The sequence below is a fragment of the Schistocerca cancellata genome, chromosome 5 (genome assembly GCF_023864275.1).
Source record: "Schistocerca cancellata isolate TAMUIC-IGC-003103 chromosome 5, iqSchCanc2.1, whole genome shotgun sequence".
NCBI lineage: Eukaryota > Metazoa > Arthropoda > Insecta > Orthoptera > Acrididae > Schistocerca > Schistocerca cancellata.
Genome location: NC_064630.1, coordinates 77312044 through 77322856, shown reverse-complemented (window position 1 = coordinate 77322856; position 10813 = coordinate 77312044).

Sequence of the window (10813 nt, the reverse complement as noted above, 5' to 3'; positions counted from 1 at the left end):
TGTGCAGGCAGATCATTCTGTGTGGATGGGCCTTTAGAGGAGTAATGAGCAATTACTTCTGGTTACTACATATATAATTGTTTTCCACCCAAAAGCGTGTGCTTTTGTGTCTTCTTAATTCGAGTCTATTCCAGCTACACGTACACAAATAAAATTCAATTTAAATTGTTAATAATTATGATACACATTTATCTCAATAACCTTGCTGTGAATTTTCCCAGCATTTTATTATTTTAGGTTATGTTAACCAATTAAGTAAGTGAAAGAGAAACTTTAACTTGAGTCAGTTGGTGATATTGTACCTTAATCATGATCACAGTTACTTTTTAACAGACTTTTAAAGCAAGGCAAAAGAGTTTAACAATATAGAAATGCTATACAGGATTCAAACAATAAAATTAATTTGTTTCATTTAAATATTTATTAACATGAATTTTTAAGTCTAATTTATTTACCAGAAAAATAATTTTTATACATGTTTATTTGGATCTTTAATTTATGTACTTATGTTCAATGAAGTCTATTCATAATACATGCCTTGTCCACTTATTTTAAACTGTGACTCATCTTACAAGAGCAAATTGTACCTCGAGCCAAATATAACATTTTGAAAAATTGTTTCATTTAATAAACTGATGACGTACTGTGATTAGTTTCATGAGAAATAAGACAAATGATGAAATGGTTGAATAACCATGTCATTTCGTGCTAATAAATGTCGATTTTTGGAAATGATGTTTCAATTCTCAGCACTTTACATACAAAATGGACTAAGAGCATACTGGTACCTTATGAACTTTGCTTTGACAATTAATAAACTTTATCGCTATTACCTCCTGAGTTCCAATACTATACATTTTGAAAAATTGTTTCATTTAATAAACTGATGACGTACTGTGATTAGTTTCATGAGAAATAAGACAAACGATGAAATGGTTGAATAACCATGTCATTTCGTGCTAATAAATGTCGATTTATGGAAATGATGTTTCAATTCTCAGCACTTTACATACAAAATGGACTAAGAGCATACTGGTACCTTATGAACTTTGCTTTGACAATTAATAAACTTTATCGCTATTACCTCCTGAGTTCCAATACTATACTTTTTGTATGATAGCTGGTGACTCCTAACTTCACTTTCGCCATCTGGTACTAGGCTAAGTGAATTGACATGAAAAACAATGTAAATACACCTGATGTGATGGTGTCATAATGAGATGGTATGGCCACTATGAATTGACCTTTTTACAGAATGTACTTTAATTAAATTAATGAGAAGCTCCCAGAACCTTTTAAAATAGCGCAAGCAAAAAGATACAAGCAGTAACAGAATGTGAACCGATGCATCAGCTGCTTCCCAATTCATATGTTGCCATGCCACTGTGAATACATTCAGTACATGGTTGTGTTTTTTAACTTACTCTCCTAAAGACTTCAACTGGCGATCTGTCATTATTTTAATTTAATTGCAGCAAACTGTACCTATACTGACTCATCTTAGAAAGATCCTCAGTATTTGAAACAGGATGTATTAAGGGACAAGTTATAATATAAAACCCATGAAATATGAGCTTCAACTGAATTGATGGAATCCAGTACATCATGTTCTCAGAACTCAGTATGACTACGAAACTCGACAGACATCCCAATATTATGGGCATCATAGATTAGATTAGATTAGATTAGATTAGATTAGATTAATACTAGTTCCATGGATCATGAATACGATATTTTGTAATGATGTGGAACGAGTCAAATTTTCCAATACATGACATAATTAAGTTAATTTAACAACATACTTAAGTTAATATAACAACTTTTTCATTTTTTGTGTTATTTTTATTTATTTTTATTTTTTTAATATTTTTTTAAAAATTTATATCTAAAAATTCCTCTATGGAGTAGAAGGAGTTGTCATTCAGAAATTCTTTTAATTTCTTCTTGAATACTTGTTGGTTATCTGTCAGACTTTTGATACTATTTGGTGAGTGACCAAAGACTTTAGTGCCAGTATAATTCACCCCTTTCTGTGCCAAGGTTAGATTTAATCTTGAATAGTGAAGATCATCCTTTCTCCTAGTATTGTAGTTATGCACACTGCTATTACTTTTGAATTGGGTTTGGTTGTTAATAACAAATTTCATAAGAGAGTATATATACTGAGAAGCTACTGTGAATATCCCTAGATCTTTAAATAAATGTCTGCAGGGTGATCTTGGGTGGACTCCAGCTATTCTGATTACACGCTTTTGTGCAATAAATACTTTATTCCTCAGTGATGAATTACGCCAAAATATCATGCCATATGAAATCAACGAGTGAAAATAGGCGTAGTAAGCTAATTTACTAAGATGTTTATCACCAAAATTTGCAATGACCCTTATTGCATAAGTAGCTGAACTCAAATGTTTCAGCAGATCATCAATATGTTTCTTCCAATTTAATCTCTCATCAATGGACACACCTAAAATTTGGAATATTCTACCTTAGCTATATGCTTCTGATTAAGGTCTATATTTATTAATGGCGTTATACCATTCACTGTACGGAACTGTATGTACTGTGTCTTATCAAAATTCAGTGAGAGCCCGTTTACAAGGAACCACTTAGTAATTTTCTGAAAGACAGTATTGACAATTTCATCAGTTAATTCTTGTTTGCCAGGTGTGATTACTATACTTGTATCATCAGCAATGAGAACTAACTTTGCCTCTTCATGAATATAGAATGGCAAGTCATTAATATACACTCCTGGAAATTGAAATAAGAACACCGTGAATTCATTGTCCCAGGAAGGGGAAACTTTATTGACACATTCCTGGGGTCAGATACATCACATGATCACACTGACAGAACCACAGGCACATAGACACAGGCAACAGAGCATGCACAATGTCGGCACTAGTACAGTGTATATCCACCTTTCGCAGCAATGCAGGCTGCTATTCTCCCATGGAGACGATCGTAGAGATGCTGGATGTAGTCCTGTGGAACGGCTTGCCATGCCATTTCCACCTGGCGCCTCAGTTGGACCAGCGTTCGTGCTGGACGTGCAGACCGCGTGAGACGATGCTTCATCCAGTCCCAAACATGCTCAATGGGGGACAGATCCGGAGATCTTGCTGGCCAGGGTAGTTGACTTACACCTTCTAGAGCACGTTGGGTGGCACGGGATACATGCGGACATGCATTGTCCTGTTGGAACAGCAAGTTCCCTTGCCGGTCTAGGAATGGTAGAACGATGGGTTCGATGACGATTTGGATGTACCGTGCACTATTCAGATTCAGTGTCCCCTCGACGATCACCAGTGGTGTACGGCCAGTGTAGGAGATCGCTCCCCACACCATGATGCCGGGTGTTGGCCCTGTGTGCCTCGGTCGTGTGCACTCCTGATTGTGGCGCTCACCTGCACGGCGCAAAACACGCATACGACCATCATTGGCACCAAGGCAGAAGCGACTCTCATCGCTGAAGACGACACATCTCCATTCGTCCCTCCATTCACGCCTGTCGCGTCACCACTGGAGGCGGGCTGCACGATGTTGGGGCGTGAGCGGAAGACGGCCTAACGGTGTGCGGGACCATAGCCCAGCTTCATGGAGACGGTTGCGAATGGTCCTCGCCGATACCCCAGGAGCAACAGTGTCCCTAATTTGCTGGGAAGTGGCGGTGCGGTCCCCTACGGCACTGCGTAGGATCCTACAGTCTTGGCGTGCATCTGTGCGTCGCTGCGGTCCGGTCCCAGGTCGACGGGCACGTGCACCTTCCGCCGACCACTGGCGACAACATCGATGTACTGTGGAGACCTCACGCCCCACGTGTTGAGCAATTCGCTGGTACGTCCACTCGGCCTCCTGCATGCCCACTATACGCCCTCGCTCAAAGTCTGTCAACTGCACATACGGTTCACGTCCACGCTGTCGTGGCATGCTACCAGTGTTAAAGACTGCGATGGAGCTCCGTATGCCACGGCAAACTGGCTGACACTGACGGCGGCGGTGCACAAATGCTGCGCAGCTAGCGCCATTCGACGGTCAACACCGCGGTTCCTGGTGTGTCCGCTGTGCCGTGCGTGTGATCATTGCTTGTACAGCCCTCTCGCAGTGTCCGGAGCAAGTATGGTGGGTCTGACACACCGGTGTCAATGTGTTCTTTTTTCCATTTCCAGGAGTGTATATTAAGAACAACAAAGGACCCAAGACTGACCCTTGTGGAACCCCATTCTTGATAGTTCCCCAGTTTGAGGAATGTGCTGATCTTTGCATAGTATGAGAACTACTTATTTCAACTTTCTGCACTCTTCCAGTTAGGTATGAATTAAACCATTTGTGCACTGTCCCACTCATGCCACAATACTTGAGCTTGTCTAGTAGAATTTCATGATTTACACAATCAAAAGCCTTTGAGGGATCACAAAAAATCCCAATGGGTGGTGTTCGATTATTCAGATCATTCAAAATTTGATTGGTGAAAGCATATATGGCATTTTCTGTTGAAAAACCTTTCTGGAAACCAAACTGACATTTTGTTAGTACTTCATTGTTACAGATATGTGAAGCTACTCTTGAATACATTACTTTCTCAAAAATTTTGGATAAAGCTGTTAGAAGGGAGATTGGACGGTAATTGTTGACATCAGATCTATCCCCCTTTTTATGCAAAGGTATAACAATAGCATATTTCAGTCTATCAGGGAAAATGCCCTGTTCCACAGAGCTATTACACAGGTGGCTGAGAATCTTACTTATCTGTTGAGAACAAGCTTTTAGTATTTTGCTGGAAATGCCATCAATTCCATGTGAGTTTTTGCTTTTAAGCAAGTTTATTATTTTCCTAATTTCAGAGGGTGAAGTGGGTGAGATTTCAATTGTATCAAATTGCATAGGTATGGCCTCTTCCATAGTGACATCACAGAGAGTTATCGCTGGAGTGAGCCTCTATCCCAAGTTAATTAGTTTATTCAAATCATGACCTGTTTTGGGATTTTAAAATACTGACACTGGTCATGGTTTGAATAAACAATTAGTACAACTGTAGCAAATCCCCCTAAATTAATTATCATGCCTCTCAGTTGCAGATGTACTACATACCAAATCTATGCCATATGGCTTGTCAGTTCTATCTACAGCGTTGTCAAGTATGGGTCACATGGCTATGAAAACCCACAAAAGGTCTAAATTAATACACTGCATTATCAAATTGTGTGGGAAAAGAAAAATAATGTCGAAAAATACCTTCAGTCAAAGCAACACTTAATACAGTGGCAGGAAACTGCTGCTACTTCTCAACAGAAACAATCAGTTGTTGAAAGCTTAGACAGAGCCAATAGAAGAAAACAAGCAAAGATCATGTCAGATCACAAGTGCTGAAATTTTTGCAAAAGCAACTTTCCATTTAGAAAGCTCCATAATCACTTTTTGTTTACAGGTGATTTCAAGGTACTAAGCTTTGTCTTCTGGTAGTTAGCATAACCTTTTATATTTATATAGCTGATCATTAAAAAAATACAAAAGAAATTAGATGCGAATTTTTCCAAAAGTAGAGGCTAAATTTAGATTTATATATCTGATCATTTACAAAAAAAAATTAGATGCGAGTTTTTCCAAAAGTTTTTCAGTTCCCTTATAACACCATTATTATTCATTTGTATGAATCCAAGCTGTCTGTTCTTTTAGACATGTCTGAAAGAACCGATACCATGTGGAATCTGCAGCTGTGATATGTAAACTGATGGTGGATTGGGGGGGGGGGAGGAGCTATCAATGTCAGTTGTGATGAGGACTTTAAGTGGAATTAGTGGCAATGAGTGGGAAAGGGTGGCACACCAAGGTTTGAACCCAGGATCTCCTGATAACTAGGCAGTTGCATTAACTACTGTGCCATCCAAACACAGTGTTTATCAGACTTGCATGGACTATCTCAGCACACCTCTCGGCTGACCCATATTCCCATATAGCGTCACCTATGTAAAGTGTCCATCCATGTCCTCCATGCTTCCTACTTTGAGACTCCCACAGGAGGTCAAACTTAATTGTGCACCAGCACTGAAGGTGGTAAAGTCATTGCTCATCAAGGCAAATCGATTATATGAATTTGTGGTGTCTGTTCCTTTGGACATATGCAAAAGAACAGAAACCGTATGGAATCTGCAGCTGTAATATATATTAACGAAGTTGAAGGTGGAGGGGGCGAGGAAGGAAAGGGGAGGAACTGTTGACGTCAGCTGCATTGGGGCTTTATGCACATCAGTGGTGATGAGTCAATGTGTGTGCTCGACTGGGATTCGAACCTGGGACCTCCTGCTTACTAGGCATTGTGTTAACCACTGCACCATCTCTGTGTGGACTACCTTGGCACGTCTCATAGCCAACCCACAATCTCACATAGCACCACTTATCCGCAGTCCCTGTCCAGATCCACCATGATGATGATGATGATGATGATGATTGGTTTGTAGGGTGCTTAACTATGCAGCCATCAGCACTCATACAAAGTCCCAATTTTCGCACAGTCAGATTTTTTCACATTGAAATCCAACCACTGTCACAGATGATGATGATGATGATGATGATGATGATGATGATGATGATGATGATGATGATGACAACACAAACACCCAGTCTCTGGGTAGAGAAAATCCCCAACCCGGCCAGGAATCGAACCCAGGAACCCGTGATCCAGTGGCAGCAATGCTAGCCACTAGACCAGAAGCTGTGGACCATGTCCTCCATGCTCGCTATTTTGAGTTTACAACAGAAGGTCGAATGCAATTGCACACTGATGGAGTCATTCCCCATCCAGGCAAACATCTTATTTCGCACAAGTCTGAAGGTACAGGCATTGTGCGGTATCTGCTGCTGTGGTACATTTTATGTACATTAGCGGGACAAATCGATTATATGAATGTGTATTGTCTGTTTTTCAGAGAGGTTGTAAAGAACAAACACTATGCATTCATATAACTGGTTGGCTTTGATGGGCAATGACTCCACCACCTGCAGTGCAGTGCACAATTGTGTAGACCTCCTGCGGCAATCTCAAGATAGAGAGCTTGGAGGACACAGAAAGCGTCTGCAGATAAGTAGTGCTAGGTGGGAATGCAGGTTGGCCGAGAGGTGTGCCAAGGTAACCCACTCAATAGTGATAAACAATGTTTCCAAATGGAGCAGTGGTTAATGGAACTGTACAGTAGAGATGGGCAAACTGAAACACGTAACTGTTTTGAAACAATTGAAAAAGTACAATGTAATGTTTCGATACGCTGTTTCGAAACAGTGAAACAGTTTGTATTTTGTAATCTAATAAACCTACACATTTTATCACCTTGAATGTCTACTGTATAAGTATGTCCATATAAACACAAATTAAGTGCGAGAACGCTAATCATATCGCAAAAAGCATGAAACTATCACTTAGGCGCTTGGCAGTTTCGTATTTCCTGCAGCAAATGCGCTGCTTTCGTGTCGTGTGACTTTCATACTTTTCAATTGGCTGAGGACAGCCATAGCTGAAGACAAAAGAACCACCACAAACGGAATTGGAGGTGGGACTAAACTGCAGAAACAACGGATATGCTACTGGGATTCCCATATTCTGTTAGTATGGGTAATATACCCGTCCTGCTAATTTCCATTCACACAAAGGGAATCATTGTGGATAATAGGCACAGTGACTACAGACTCACAAATAACGCCAAATAATTCGAATAAATAACAAAATATAACAGAAAAAAATTTTGTCTTTCAAGGTGTTTCGAACCGTTACTATAAATTCACCATGCTTCCCAGCCCTTCCCACTCACCATTAGACTATCAGTGATACGTCAAACAGATTGCTTGCAATTATACCTACATCAAATTTATGTATATGTCTAATAACTGTCACTCTACGCCTTTTTTTATTCAAAGTGTTGTAGGCTTACTTGCGTTTCTTAATATGATTACTGTACATGAACAGAGAAGCGTATGTTATAAAAAAGTGTAATTTAACTGAATGATTTTCACATATTTATTATTTTGAATGTGAATAGTATGCATTGTTTTATTGTTTGGTTAGTGTTTATAAGGCAGATGTTACGCCATTTCGCAATAGGACAGTCAGCTAGAAACGAAGCTTTATTTTCGGATATCTTAAGCTTCATGCTATTGCTTGTCAAAAAGATTTCGACACTATTGAAAGTGTTTCATGAAGTGTTATGTTGTGTTTCAGTACCTGTGCCGAGCCCGAATCTCGTCCGACACAGAGCGGAATGAAACATCACTGTTTCGATACAATTAGTCCGTTCCAAGCACAGGTGGACTGAAACAGCCTTATTTTGAAACAACGATACAGTTTCTGTGTCTGCCTCGAGATAGAATCTGGTCCGGTTATCCGAGACAGGGGCGGAATGAAACACTACTGTTTCGAAACAGTGAACCACAGCGATTCCGAAACACTGAAACAGTTCCACGTATCGATACACTGTATCGAAACATAGAAACAGTGGCCAAGTCTACTGTACAGTAAGCAGGAGATTCTGGGTTTGAATCCCGGTCTGGCACACATTATCGCTCACTGCTGCTAATTCTGTATAATGTTTTGAATGCAGTTGACATCAATAGTTCTTTTCCTTTCCTTTCCTTTCCCCCCCTTCCACCTTCAATTTACATAATAGTATTCATTTCCTTTATCTTAAGATAAAATAAGACTGCACGATTATTCAAAAAGATGGAACCAATTTAATTAACTGGCATTTCACAACATATATATGGGACATGAACAGCCTGTATAGTGTAGGGAAGAGGAAGGTCCAATGTTTTTTTGTTTACCACTAGTTGCATAATATAATGCCCTACCCGTGATGTAATAGCATACTATTTTCTATCCAAGTATTAAGATTTAATGATATAATCTAAGCACTAAGTCAAGAACTGTGCTGGAAGTCAGCAGATATGTACGCCAGGAATAATGTGAGCGGCGTATCATTATTATCTGTGTTTTGTTCAAAATAAGAATGGGCGCCTGTCTTTTCTCTCTCTTCTTCTTCTTCTTCTTTAATTCTCAATGTTGTGCGCCTTTCTGACAGCATCATGCGCTATCACGCTCATATTTTCTTCCATTTTGTTCAAATGAACTAAACTTGTATTCCTGTTAGGAATTTATTTAATCATTCCATTATTATCGCCAATTGCGACTAATGATAAGATCTCATTATGAATACTTTATTCTTTCGCTCCAGAGTTGGGCTAAGATTTTTGTAATTTCCAAGTATTTCGCTGAAATATGACACAATTCTTTGTTATGTTCAAAACTGTGAGAAGTATTCACAAAATGTTAGACTTCAGTACAAAAAACTTATTTTATTAAATAATAATTGTTTAATTTAACATTTCTATTTTCATTTTGTAGTAGCAATCACAAATTCCCAATTTATAAATGTTATAGATTTTTTTACTACATTTTTTCTTACAATGCTGACATGATACTCACGAGATTAAATTAAATCGTTCTGAATCTCTCGCAAAGCGAGAAGCTAATTAGAGAGTTTCTTTAGGTTACAAAAACACAAATTAAACGCTTTTCAGCACGCTACTAGTCTACTGACCTTCACTTCAACCAATGAAAGGTAAAAAAAAGTAGAATAAACTAAGAAGTGATCATATTATGCATTCAATAGTACTGTACGCATTATCTGATGATAATTTTTGTTCGAAAAAACTAAAAAGTGGCATTTGTGAAATACTTAATTCGTTCACTTTTAGTTAATGATAAGAAGTGATACCTCTAATTAATCCACATGCTAATAGTTGTGAGAGATATTTAAGTAATATTTAAAAAAAAAGTCAAGAATAATTGGGACACATTAAGTTGAACAAATTCTGCTTAGTAATCAAAAAATGCTGATTTGTCCGAATTACGATAAGAACTTGAGATTTCATCAGTCTGCTATTTCGAGACATAATTAGTTTGAAATATTTATTCAGTTACTGAATTATTACAAATATACGAATATATTTAAGTTTATTTTACATCAATTACAATTTACACCAGCTGGAGCATAAACTTCCATAATTCTACAATCATATCCACTCATATTTATCAAATACCATAGTTAAAACGTTAGTATATTTGGCGCTCAAAACGAGTGGCCACACATAAGAATAAACGTACGTAAAAATTTTAATGTCAATTTCTAATATAAAACTTGTATTTTTTTTTATTCCATATATCCATCTGATGTACTGTACCACGATGTGGAAACAGTCAACCAATCCTGCTTATGACAAATTGTACATCTTTGAGGTAAAAACTCATTCAAATGAATTTTTGTTCTGTCAAGATGGTAACTTTCTTCTATAGCATTCTTTTCCTTTGATTCCCTACAGAAAGTAAAATCGTAGTTAGTTGTAGTTTAGCTCAGTGATTTTGCAATGGTGTGATACGAAAAATCCAATTTTGCAAAAATCGACGTAAGATTGTTTTGCGAGTGAAGATAGAGAACATAAAATGGCCGGTTTGACCACTCAATGATGAAAGAGCATTGTAGTCAGGAAAATCATTTATTGTATTAATATTATTTACTGTTATTTATATATGTATGTTACTGTTAAATATTACTAGGCAACATCAGATCCGAGTTAATGAATATGAAGCAAGCTTATGCACCAATTTTGAGCCAAGTCAATAAACTGGACAGTGATGTTGAAAATCTAAAAACTTCGCATTCCGCAGTAAAGTCGGATGTGGAAGACTTAATATCTGCCGTTACAAATCTCAAAGTAAATAACCAAAAGATTTAAGACGAACAGCTAGAATCTCACAAAAAGCAAA